The sequence below is a fragment of the Alexandromys fortis genome, unplaced genomic scaffold (genome assembly GCF_014885135.2).
Source record: "Alexandromys fortis isolate MF-2015 unplaced genomic scaffold, M_Fortis_MF-2015_v1.1 scaffold_101, whole genome shotgun sequence".
Lineage (NCBI taxonomy): Eukaryota > Metazoa > Chordata > Mammalia > Rodentia > Cricetidae > Alexandromys > Alexandromys fortis.
In genome coordinates, this window is record NW_026067983.1 from 27,057 (window position 1) to 39,967 (window position 12,911).

The following is a 12,911-nucleotide window of genomic DNA, read 5'->3' on the forward strand; positions in this document are numbered from 1 at the left end:
TGCAAGAGAGAAGAGTGCCACAACTCCGGCTGCCACTGCCACTTTAAAAGCTCATTTGTATGCATTACACCTGTTTCCTCCTAAGGCGCAGGTGCTATCATGGAAGAGAGACTATAAAGACGGTAGGAAGCAGAAGCAGCGGGTAACTACAAGGAAACAAAGGGTTTTCCAGCCACAATAGAGCAGTTGCACATATGAACCCACAGATGGTGTAACAAACACTGTGCACAATACCCGGGGAAACTCAATCTAGACAAAGTCCCAGCATGGGGGGGGGATGTGCACCAATTCCCACCTCTCGTCAAGGAGTTAACGGTAGCTGATAGCTACTGGAAACAGGAGAATTAGTTTTCTTAAGGGGTATGACCCTGGTAAGTCCAATATGTATTAGTGGATAGCCACACAACTCAGCAGTGCTAATGGGACTAGATGGGTTTATAAAAAAAATAAGGACATAAAGTTGTGTAGTTATGGAATAGAGGGAAGATCTGGAAGGAGAAGGGGAGAGGAATGAAAGTATACAAAATATACTGTATTCTCAAAGAACTAAGAAAGATATTTTAAGAGCTCATTTAGATCTAAGAGAATACAAATAAAACTAAGTATTAACTGTATGAGTGTGTGGTTGTTTGAAGGAAAATGACAGGATTGGCACTATTAGGAGGCATGGCTGAAGGAAGTTTGTCACTGTTGGGGCGGGCTTTAAGGTCTCTTCTGCTCAAGTTTCCCTTGGTGTGACTCTCAGTTGACTTCCTGTTGCCTGCAAGATGTCGGACTCTCAGCTACTCCAGCACTCATCTGCTGCATGCCATCATGCTCTCTGTCATGATGATAATGGGCTGAACCTCGGAAACTGTAAGTGAACCACCTCAATTAAATGTTTTCTTTATAAGAGTTGCCTTGGTCATGGGGTCTCTTCACAGCCAATAAAAACCCTAACAAGACAGAAGTTGGTAACAGGAGAGGGGATTGCTGTGATAGCCTGATGTGTGTTTGTTTTTTGGAATTTGGACTTTGATATTTTGGGTTTGGAAAGCAACAGAATGCTTTAAGCACTGCTTAATGGGTCACAGTAGTAGGTGCATGGAGGACAGTGGTGCTCAGAGTTATGTGAACTGTTGGGAGCTCATTCAAGAGGTTTCAGAGGAGATGAATTTTAGTATGTGCCTAGAGATCAGTCTTGTGATATTTTGGTGAAGAAAGAGGTTGCCATTTGCCCTTGTCCAAAGAGTCTGCCTGAGGCTAAAGTGAAGAGTTTTGGATTAATTCTGTTGGTAGAGGAAATAGCAAAGCAGCTTAGTATAGATTCTGTCATGTGGCTATTAGTGGTAATGCTAATGAAGATTTCCAATGAAAAGGAGTAAGATGAGCAGGGTAAATTACAAAATATAAATTTTGAGCAAAAAAGAGTACCAGGAATTGAAGTAGGACAAAATTCTGTGTTCAAGGAGATAAATATATTAAGACATGCAATAAAGGGAGTGGTGACCTCAGGGCAAGATCCCACCCAGCAAGTTTCCAACTCGTGAAAAGGAACTAAAGAAAAGCTCAGAGATCTGTGTGTGGGTCACACCTTTAATTTCAGCATTGGGAAGGCAGAGACTGGCAGATCTCTGAGTTTGAGACCAGCCTGGTCTACAGAGAAAATTTCAGGCAGTCAAGCTTAGGATGTCAGAGTTGTGGGTTACCTGCTGAAGAGACCTGGTAACAAGAATGGACCAGTCAATAAAGATGACTTCTGTTGGAGATAAGGAGAACGTTTTGACATCAGACATGGAGTTGCAGAGTTTGGAATTTACCCAGATGGTATTCAATCTTGCTTTGGTCCAGTATTTCTTCACTATGCTTCTTTTCTTACATTTTTTAGTGGTAATGTATATTCTGTGCCAATATATGTAAGAAGTACAGGATCTACTTTTTGATTTTGATTTTTACAGGGGGATTATAGTTAAGAAATTGCCATGCATCTTAGAAGAGACTTTGGACTTTGAAACAGGTTTTAGACTGCCATACTTTATGGAAACTTTTGAAGTTGAACTGAATGCATTTTTGCATACAATATGGTTATAAGCCTTTGGGGTCCAGGGAGTAGAATGTGGTAGTTTGAAAAAAAAAATGGCTCCAAAGGGAGGAGCACTATTTATTAATAGGTGTGGCCTTGTTGGAGGAATTGTGTCCCTGTGGCACTGGGCTTTAATGTCTCTTTTGTTCAAGTTTGACCCTCAGCTGATTTTCTGTTGCCTGCAAGATGTAGGACTCTAGGTTGCTCCAGCACCAAGGCTGCCTGCATGCCATCATGCTCCCTGTCATGACAATAATGAACTGAACCTCTGAAACTAAGCAAGCAACCTCAATAAAACATTTTCTTTATAAGAGTTGCCTCAGTCATGGATTCTCTTCATAGCAATAGAAACCCTAACTAAGACAGAGTATGAAAAACAACAGATATTAGAAATGAGCAAGACATATTTTAGAATATGTTCAATAATTATAAAGTTTAAATTGCTGCAGTATGGTTTTTCCCTTTGAACATAACATCACACAGTCAGAGTAGAGATGATCTCAGCCAGGTTCTTATCAAAATGTAATAAAAAGAACAGTACAGTAATGATAACACTCCCTACTGGAAGGAAGAAAGGGACAGTGAGTCACAGACCCTTGATGGGATTTCAGTGGTTACTGCTTTCTATGCCTCTGGCTTCAAGCAATCTTGGAAGATGGAAGAGCATAAAGGAATAGGAGCAGTAACTGGGAGGGGCAAGTACAGTTTCCGTGAGGTCCACCACACGATGAGCTCTGATTTTGTGGGGAAACAGTTATTTTCAGGTCACTCACCATCCTCAAGCTCCTCCCATGCTCTTTACAGAGAAAAATAAACTCACTGCTTTGCTGAGCTGGACTTCCCTGTAATCCTTACTTTAATGTGTGGTCAGTGTCTCACTGAAGTGAACACATCTGTTCTCTCATCTCCAGGAAAAGATAACACAACACAGTTAAACCATCCGAAAGCACAACAGACAGGATAAAATGCAAATAAGAATACCTGACCTAGAGAACAGATCTTCTGAAAAATAATATTCGACACAGATATTATTAAAGAACAAAACTACATTCGAGATTTTTGGGACAATATCAAATGATCAGATGTCTACAATGCTGTTATCTCTTAAGGTGAGGGGAAAAAGGAGGCAGAAACCTACACAAAAAAAAAATAGAGAATGTTCTTTATTATAAAAAAATCCTGAACATCTGAAGATAGGAAAGCCATAGAACCGCAAACAGACACAGATAGAAATACTCCTGACCTCAGCAGGATATACTTAAACTGCCAAAAGTAAAGAACAGAGAAGGACGTTTAAAATGTGAACAAAACATATTTAGGCCACAATCCATGTAACTAACAGAAGATTTTCTCTGAGAAATCCCATAGGGCTAGGATAACATGGAAAAATGTATCTACAATTCTTAAAGAAATGGACTGCCAACTTTGATTATTTTACCAAGCAAAGATATCCCTCATAATGAAAGGGAACATGACAATCTTCCAGTATAAGCTAAAATTTGTGAAAAAAGAATGAATTTACGAGACCACTAGACCACTCTTCCCAAAGATAATTAAGGGAGTCCTACCTCTAAAAGTAAAACTAAACAGCATTATAATATGATGTCAATACATCGATCCCTCTAGAAGATTATATTTACATAGCAGAAATAGAGAGGAACCAAACCAAGCACACCACCAAACTGCAAAGATGAAGAAGGAGACACAAACAAACAGTATTCAGAATTCCTAGAAGGAAATAAATGATGGCAGGTTTCTACTCAAACCTTTCAACAATAGCACTGGATATAAAGGTCTTAATTCTCTAATCTAAAGGTATAGACTGAGCTTATTGTATTGATATGTGCCAGGAATCTCTGTACCAGGGACCAAGAAGGGAGATTATGAGTTCAAGGCTATAATAAGAACCTCTATCAAAAGAAACAAACAAAATATTCCTGCCCTCCAACCAAAGAATAGTACCAACAACAAATAAAAAAGATACTTGTTACATGAATTTTAAAATAAAACCCAATAATATGCTATCTACAAGAAGTTAACCTCATCCATAAAGACAAGCAGACTGAAAGTAAAGGGATGTAAAATTATATCTAAACCAATAAATTGGTAACATAAGCAAAGAAAGATATAGCTACACCCAACAAAACAGATTTTACTAGACAATCTTACCAATGACAGAACACCTAGGACAAAATTAAGTGAAGAGATATCATGGCTAAATCAAATTATAGATCAAATAGACACAACAAATATTTATAACAGAATACAGTGGTTGGAAAATACATGATCTTTTTTATGAACACAGGAAATATCTTCTAGAATAGGTCTACAGACAAGGCTGAAACACAAATCTTAGCAATACTGAAAACATGAAATCACGTTATATACCTCTTCTGATCACACAGAAGGAAACTAAAGTCCAACAAGAGAAAATTTAGAAAGTACACAAATACAGAACAACTAAAAACATAATTTTGAACAATTTCTGCGTTACTTAGGAAATCAGAAGGAGAGTTAAACATTCATGAAGCAAATAAATTTAGCAATACAACCTACGGAGGCATGCGGATGTAAAAAGCATTGCTGTGGATGATGTTTATAGAAATGAGTAGGGAGGACAGAAAAGGATTTCAAAAACCAGTATAGTGATGCGCCTCAAGACAGAAAAACATATATCAAATGCAAAATCAGCACAGGGGAAGAATGAATACAAATTAGAGTGGAAACCAATGAAGCAGACCATAAAATTAATATAAGGGTTCATTAGAACAAGGAATTGACTTCTTGATTAAAAACAAAAATACTTACAAACCCTTAGTCAGAGAAGTACAAAAACATTAAAGAAGAGGTGAAAAGGAAGATTTGGCAAGGGCTGCCATATACTTAGTGTTGTTTGTATTATGAAAATCTACACACTTACAAATTGAAAAATGTAGATTAAGTGGACAAAGTTCTGGTTATTTTATAATTATTAAAATTGAATCAAGAGAATAAAGAAAGTTGGAACGATTGTGTAAGATGTACAGTAACTGGATAAGTGATAGTCTTCCAGTAACACACAGCCCTTCACTATGGGTTCACTGCTGAATTTTATCAAACTTTTGAAAAATAAACAATATTGCTTTTCAAAATGTCCTATAGATTTGATAGAAAGAACCCTTCCAAAATTATCCAATGTAGTCTAATTATAATGCTACCCAAACCAGATAGGAACACCACAAAAATATAACTATAAGCTCCAAGCCTCCAAATAATACTAAATTAAAGTCCTATAATTTGTTAAGTCCTAAAATATAATTAAAGTAAAAACGACATTAAAAAAAACTCAAATTGCTTTCATCCCAAGTGTGGCTCAATGCATATGAATAAACTAACAGAAAATCACATAAACAGAATGAAGGAGGAAAATTATGGACCTCTTAATACATACAGCAGAAAGTATTTGGTAAAATACAAAATCCCTTCAAAATAAGAGCTGTGAAAAACATAAGGCACACAAGGATTATGCCTCTAAGAAGGCGATAAATGAGACATACAGCAAATTCCATAATGAGTGGAGAAAAATAAAGCATTTTCTCTACCATGGAGAACAAGACTAGAACGTCTACTCTTGCAATTCTTACTTCAACACCTAAGGTTGTAGCCTGAGCAACTGGACAAAGAAAATTTAAAAAGCCCATGGGTAGAGGAGGAGTGAGTCAAATTATCACCATCGACACATGAGATGCTTGGATCCATAAATCCCTCTAAACTCCACATAAGAATAGTAGGATTGACACAGAACTCAGTCAAGTAGCAGGACACCAATCAACATAAAGAAAAACAGTAGTTTTTCTATAGACCACCATTGAATTTAATGAGAGAGATCTTTAAATCAATTCCATTCATAATAGGCACACATAAACAGGCACGGAGCCAGGAACGAGTCAAATAAATAAGTGAAGGATGTCTATAATAACAGCTACAGAGCAGAAATGAAATGAATTATAGAGACACTATTGAGAGAGACAAAACATCCGTTCATCCTAGGAAAGGACGATTAACACTGTTAAAGTGTTTATAACCCTTCCACGTCACCTACAGATTCACTGCCGTCCCCGTCAAAGTCCTAATGGCATTCTTCACAGTACAAAGACTACCAAAATTCATATGGCAGCAAAAATCCCAAACAGTCAATGCAGTCCTAAGCAAATCTATCAAAACCAGAAACTTAATAGTACTTAACTTCAAGACACATCACAGAACCAAAACAACACAATGTTGATAGAAAAACAGATGTGTACATCAATGGAACAAAATTGGGAATTCAGGAAAGAGCTCACACATCTACAGCCACATAATTGCCAAGAGTGTCAACAGACAGGGCTGGAAAGATGCCTCAGAGGTTAAGATCATTGGCTGCTCTTCCAGAGGTCATGAGTTCAATTCCCAGCAACCACATGGTGGCTCACAACCATCTGTCATGAGATCTGGTGCCCTCTTCTGGCCTGCAGGCAAACATGCAGACAACACTGTATGTATGTATGTGTGTATAATAAATTATATTTCTAATTGTATCACATATAATAAATATATTATATATAAAATACATCTTCTTTAATAAATGGAGTGCTGGCAGACATGTTCACTGTAACGAGGATAGTCATTTCATCTAATGGCTCAGGGCAAACTAGATTTCCACAGGCAGAACACTGACACAACCTTTGTCTCTCATGATGTACAAAAAGTCAACACAAAATGGACAAAATACACCAAAAACTGAAGCTGTGAAAACACTAGCAGAAAATATAGGGGTGGCGGTACTTCAATTATTATTACAGAGAATGACTTTCTGATAGGACAGCAAAAGTATCAGAAAAATTAACTAAAATAAGATTACATTGAATTAAAAAGCTTCTACATAGAAAAGCAATCAAAAGCAATGATACAAGGTCTAAAATGAAAAATATGTTTCCCATTTATTTCTCTGACCTGGGTTAGCATGCATGTCATGTGAAAAATTAAATATATTTAATTAAAAAAATCAAGGTAAAATGGACAAATGATCTAGAGAGACTCTCTGTACAGGAAGTTATGCTAATGGAAAATGAAACATTTCCATTGCTCATCAGCCATATTAGAAATTGAAATTAGAGCTACAATGAGATACCATCCAAACACATTGGGTTGGTACTAGAAAAAATAATGCTTTGAGAAGATAGCGAGGACAAAACTGTGATGTTTGATGTAGAGTACTTAGTACCATCATGTGTACTAGGACAGGAAGATGCCTGAAAAAGATCAAAACAGAATTGCCATAGCAGACATCCAACCGCTGGGGAGATCCCAGAGGAAATGCGGGGATACCTGTGTGTCCATGGTGGCTGTAGGGACGCTAACAAAGCTATGCTATCAGCCTGGGTGCTCACCGAGAGAAGAATGGACACGTATGATGTGCAATAGAATATTATTCATCCAAAAACAACGTTATTCTGTCATTTGCTGAACAGTAGTTGGAACTGGGGCAACCATCACGCTGTCAGAAGAAATATAGAAGCAACTCTATTATCTATAAAACCAAGGACACAAGGAAAAAGGCCATGGGCGTATTAACAATCATCAAAGTTAAAAGGTTTTCTGCTTCAAAAGATATTAAGTAAAGGAAATGTCAACAGTTAAGTTAGAGGCAATATGCAGATCACGTGACATGCAAGCTGTACTGAGACTCTAGAGTAGTCTTCCAGCATTACAGTGGTCAGTAGAGACAGCCTACATCTTGTCTTCCAGCATTATGGCGGTCAGTAGAAGACAGCCTATGTGTGGGAACTGCCCAAGAGACACTGTCTCCCGCATGATGATCACAGGAAAAAGTGTTCAGCAGTCCCAGCCTCTCGACCTTTCTAACCCAGCACTACAGGAGGATGAAGGACCACAGGAACTAGAGCAGTTTATTCTAGAAGGATCCGAGCAAGCGTCAAGTGAGATGTGGAAAGATCGGAACACCCTGCTAATGAGGACGTGAGGTGGTGAGGCCATGCTCCAGTTTGCAGCTGCTCAGGAACTTAAAACCAAAAGGGACCCTGGCACTCAGCAACCTCAAGGATGGTCATGAATTGGCAGGAGCACATTTCCACACAAAACTCACATGAGTGTCCATGTGGCACAATTCATGACAGTCTAAAAGCAACCTAAACGCCCATCGTGTCGTGGGTTGATAAGTAAGCACTACATAGAACGTTGTTGCACAACCGTGAGAAAGCAAGAAGCGGGGTGGATAATCAGCTGGGTGAACCTTGATCGTGTGAAAGGAAAAGCAGAAATCATCTCTCACATTGCCGAGATGGCTCAGCCAGCACCCACATAAAAGCTGCGTGTGATGAGGCGTCTGTAGCTCTAGTGTTGCGGGAGAGGTTACAGGTGGCTCGCCAGAGTTTGTTGATCAGCAATCAGTGTGCTCCGGACTTAGGGCAGAGCCTATATCGAAATGTGACATGGGGAGCTGCACAGAAAAACTCCTATTGACCTCTGGAACTAATACTCCCATCTACACATGTACACACATGCACACACACACATACACACACGCACACACATGCACACACACATACACACACGCACACACATGCACACACACACATACACACATGCACACATACGCACACAAAGACGCACGCACGCACATGCACACACACACATACACACACGCACACATACGCACACAAAGACGCACGCACGCACGCACATGCACACCCACCCCTCCATTCCCTTGTTAAAATGCATTACTTTATGGAAACAACGGTAAATACGTAGTTGGGTTGATGTATCCCCGCTAATGGGTAGGCAGTGAAATGCTCTAAAACTGACCATGCCAGAGGCTGCGTAGTGTGTATGCTGACTGCACGAAAATAAGTCTCCTAATTGCGTACAGAAACCCATGTGTGTTACACTGTGTACTGTGTGTTAGCTGTAGTACCAAAAATGTTTTCTACTACTAAAATTTATTTTAATATACTTATTTCCGTTTGAAATCATTTTGGTTTATACCTATTTGTATAGGTAGCAATATATTTTACAGTTGGTAAATATAAATTTATGTGTTTACATAGCTATGCAATTATGTAATTATATACAAACATGGTAAATTATATTTTCTGTGCTAAAGAAAATACATGTTAGCTTATACTTCACTCCTTTGGTGTGAAGTATAAACCTATCTTTCACAACATTTTAGTTAGGGTTTCCATTTCTGTGATAAAATATGTTGGAGCCCATGAATGTGGATTCATTCAATCTTGACCAAAGGTCAGAGAGTTTAGGCCTGTTCTTGTTCCTTCAAGGTTATGATAGGAGATTTGATCCAGGGTATGGCTGCCTATAGGCTGATTGGCCTAAGGTGTGGTCGCTGCCTGTCCTATGGAATTCTTAACTCAGGATGTAGCTACTTGATGTTTCAGGTATCGAAGAGTAATTATTCCGTTTGTTCTTTGTATCATGATAAAGAAGTCTTGCCTTCTTCCCCCTTTTGGATTGGGGTATTTAAAGCATATAGAAAATAAACATGGGCAGATTCAGTATTCACTGGGTTGCTCTCCCAACTCTATCCTGTGTCTCTGTCCTTTTCTTTGTGTCTCTGTTTATCCTGCCTAACATTTTTACTCCACATAACCCTACCTGGGATGTAGAAATCTAAAGGTTGGACCCTGACAGATGGACCTCAATGTGGGGCCCACGACAAAAACACCATAACCAAAGCTCTTGATGCAGGCAAGGGTTTCACCCTACAATTCTCGGGTTATATTCCATCAAGTAGGGAAGTCAGGAGAGGAACACAAGATGGGAAGCTAGAGGCAGGAGCAGATGCAGATGCCATGGAGGAGTGCTGCTTACTGACTTGCTCCTCACAGCTTGTCGGCTGCACTCTGATAGCACAGAGGAACAGCAGCTCAGGGATGGCGCTGCTCACAGTGAGCGGGACCTTCCATATCAATCGTCAGTCAAGAAAAAGCACCACAGGCTTGTTCTCACACCAATTTAGTGGGGGCATTTTCTCAGTGCAGGCTACAATTTTTTAAAAGAGAAACCTGTGTCAAATGGACATAAAACCAGGTAGCACACCTAAGCAGAGAAGGCTGTGTCACCCCCTCCCCACCCCCACAGCACATCAGGATTCTGAATTCCAGAAGGCAAGGATGGTACCCAGTGCAAGCAGAGTGGCCTCGCAGCCGTGGCACTCGTGACAGAGGGTACTTAGGGCATTCTGCTGACTTCTGCAACTGCCAAGTGGTGGCCTCATGGGAGAGGTCAGGCTCAGGTAGGTGAAATGGTTCCTTTGTATGCTCATTGGAAATACTACTCTCCTCCAGTTCTTGTTCGGAACGTATCTTTCTTTCTGCATGTTTCTTTCTCATGACAACTAAGTGGAGCCAGGTGGATGCACACACACACACACACACACACACACACACACACACACACACACACACACGGGGGTGGTGATGGAAGGGGTGCCTAGAGGTGAAATTTTGGATATCCCATATCCTCACGCTGAACTCACCAGGAATCTATAGTAGACAGTTTACAAGGCAAGTTCATGAGTAACTGAACGTTCCATAGCTCGCAGCTACAGCATGGCCACAGGACCCAGGGGAACCGGGTTCAGCGGTGGCCAGTGTTCATAAGCATACACGGGAGGGTTGAGCATGGAGTCCTAACACTGTGAGCAGGCCTGCTGTGAGCCAAACCTACTTCACCGCATTGCGTCTCCGTACAATGGTGTTGGTAACGTTTACTGCCAGTCACTCAGAGTTCATAAGCAACTCCTGCCGCGAGGAAATATGCCCAGATACAAGAGTTTCCTGAGGGAAATTATACCTAATTTGTTTGCATTATGCATTCTTCATCCTTGTAAGGGTAATTGGTTTCGAATTGTTGAAGATTCAGCCACTTTGGAGCACTCTTGGAAAGTGACCCCTTTAAATCAAGAGAAAATCCACTTCTTTACTAAACACAAAAGAAACCACAGTCAAACTCTGAAATTAAATCAGTGAGTCGTCCACAAAGGGGAGTTTCTATCACAATAGAACTTTTTTTTTTTAAATCCAAGTTATATTTTTTCCTTCAATTGCTTTTCAGTTCTGTTTTTATAGTTGCCTGTAGGAAGAAAAATGTTCAAGAAGGCAGATTGAAGTTATTTTAATTATGTAACAGTCCAGAGGAAGATGAAATTGTACAATGGCCTAGACGAACATCTTCTGTCTGGTCAGTAGCCAATGGCTGGGGAAGGTTGAACAATGGAGCTGGGCTTAGAAATAATAGCCTGGAGATAAAGGGAAACGCTAAGTCTGGCTTGAGGATGATGAATCTCCTGAGTGTTTCCTTTATTCCTCCCTTAGATAATTGGAGTCCAGATATAAAATAAATCATAATGAGAGAGAAGACAAGCAATATAAATCATTACTTCGTGGAACACATGGATTGGATAGATTTATATTGAATAGATGTTCTCAGTTTAGGATTTCTGGAAGAATTCTAGAGGGTTTTAAATTCCTGAAATTATAGGTAAATTGTGAGACTGTGTATCAGTAAACTTCTTCAGTAGGTAGTCTAGATCTTTGATCAAGGAAATAATTAATTTTCAAAGTAATACCATGGCTTGGCAGTCTAAGAAAAATTGAATATATGGCTATAATAAAAGGCCACCAATCACAATGTCCAGTTCTCTCTGCTGATTTAACAGTTTTGAGGCAGATAGTAAGACTGTTCTGGAGTTCTGGAAGTTTAGACTTGGGAGTTTAGACCCACAGTTGGGTTACGAAAGTAAAAATAGAACTCTCAGACCTTCACAGCTGGAGAAAGCATTGTGTTGAACACAACTTGGGGGGTTCACCAATAACTTGCCACTGGTGTCTAAATACAGCTATTGTGTGCAGGTTAACAAATATGAAAAGCTCAAAAATACAATTGCCTTTTATCAACATTTACCCTTAATCCACAGCATGCATACTCTTGTATCTTCTTAAAATGGAGCAATCCTTCATAAGATCAGTGGGATTTTTCCTGAGCTGCACAGTTGAGCCCACAGGAAGGAAACAGTAACCTAAACATCTATGCCAGGGGACTGAACTGTTCTGCCAGGCTTGGTGTCGAGTGCCTTTAGCTCTTGAGTCATCTTGCTGGCCACTGCATAGGAGTCTGAACTTCACCCGGACAAACAGGAGAACTTGCCGGCATGTCTGAAACCTCCAAAGAGCATGACAACATTTACATTTGAGTAGGTCATAGGCCACCTCAGGTGAGTTGAATTAGTATTTAAAGCCGGTTGAATGTAAGACTGACCAGTGGAGTGACAGGGAGCCACACTCCCTCCATCCAACCACCCGCCCTCTACAACCACTGAGTGTTTACGTGGATATGTAGGAGTTGGATTGTGTTTGGTGACTGCTAAAGGAGGAAAAGGATGAATTCTGATGAGAAACAAAGAAGGGAACAAATACGGACTGAAGAATGGCACAGAAGCCTGCCCTCCGAGGAGGCCCCAGGAACCTTCAAACACATCACGCCTTGAGCAAACGTGGAAGAACTGTTTGGATGCTTTAGTAAATGGAGGCCACTCATTCGTTTTCCAGATGCCTAAGTCTGAATAATCACACAGACACTGCATTAATTACAACACTGCTTGCCCAATAGTCTAGGTGTATTCCTAGATAGCTCTTACATCGTATATTAACCCATTTCTATTGTTCTGTGTATCGCCAGGAGGCTGTGACTTACTGGGCAAGGTTTTGGCGTCTGTCTCCTCCAGCAGCTACATGGTGTCTCCTTGGTTCCACCTACTCTCTCTCTCTCTCTCTCTCTCTCTCTCTCTCTCTCT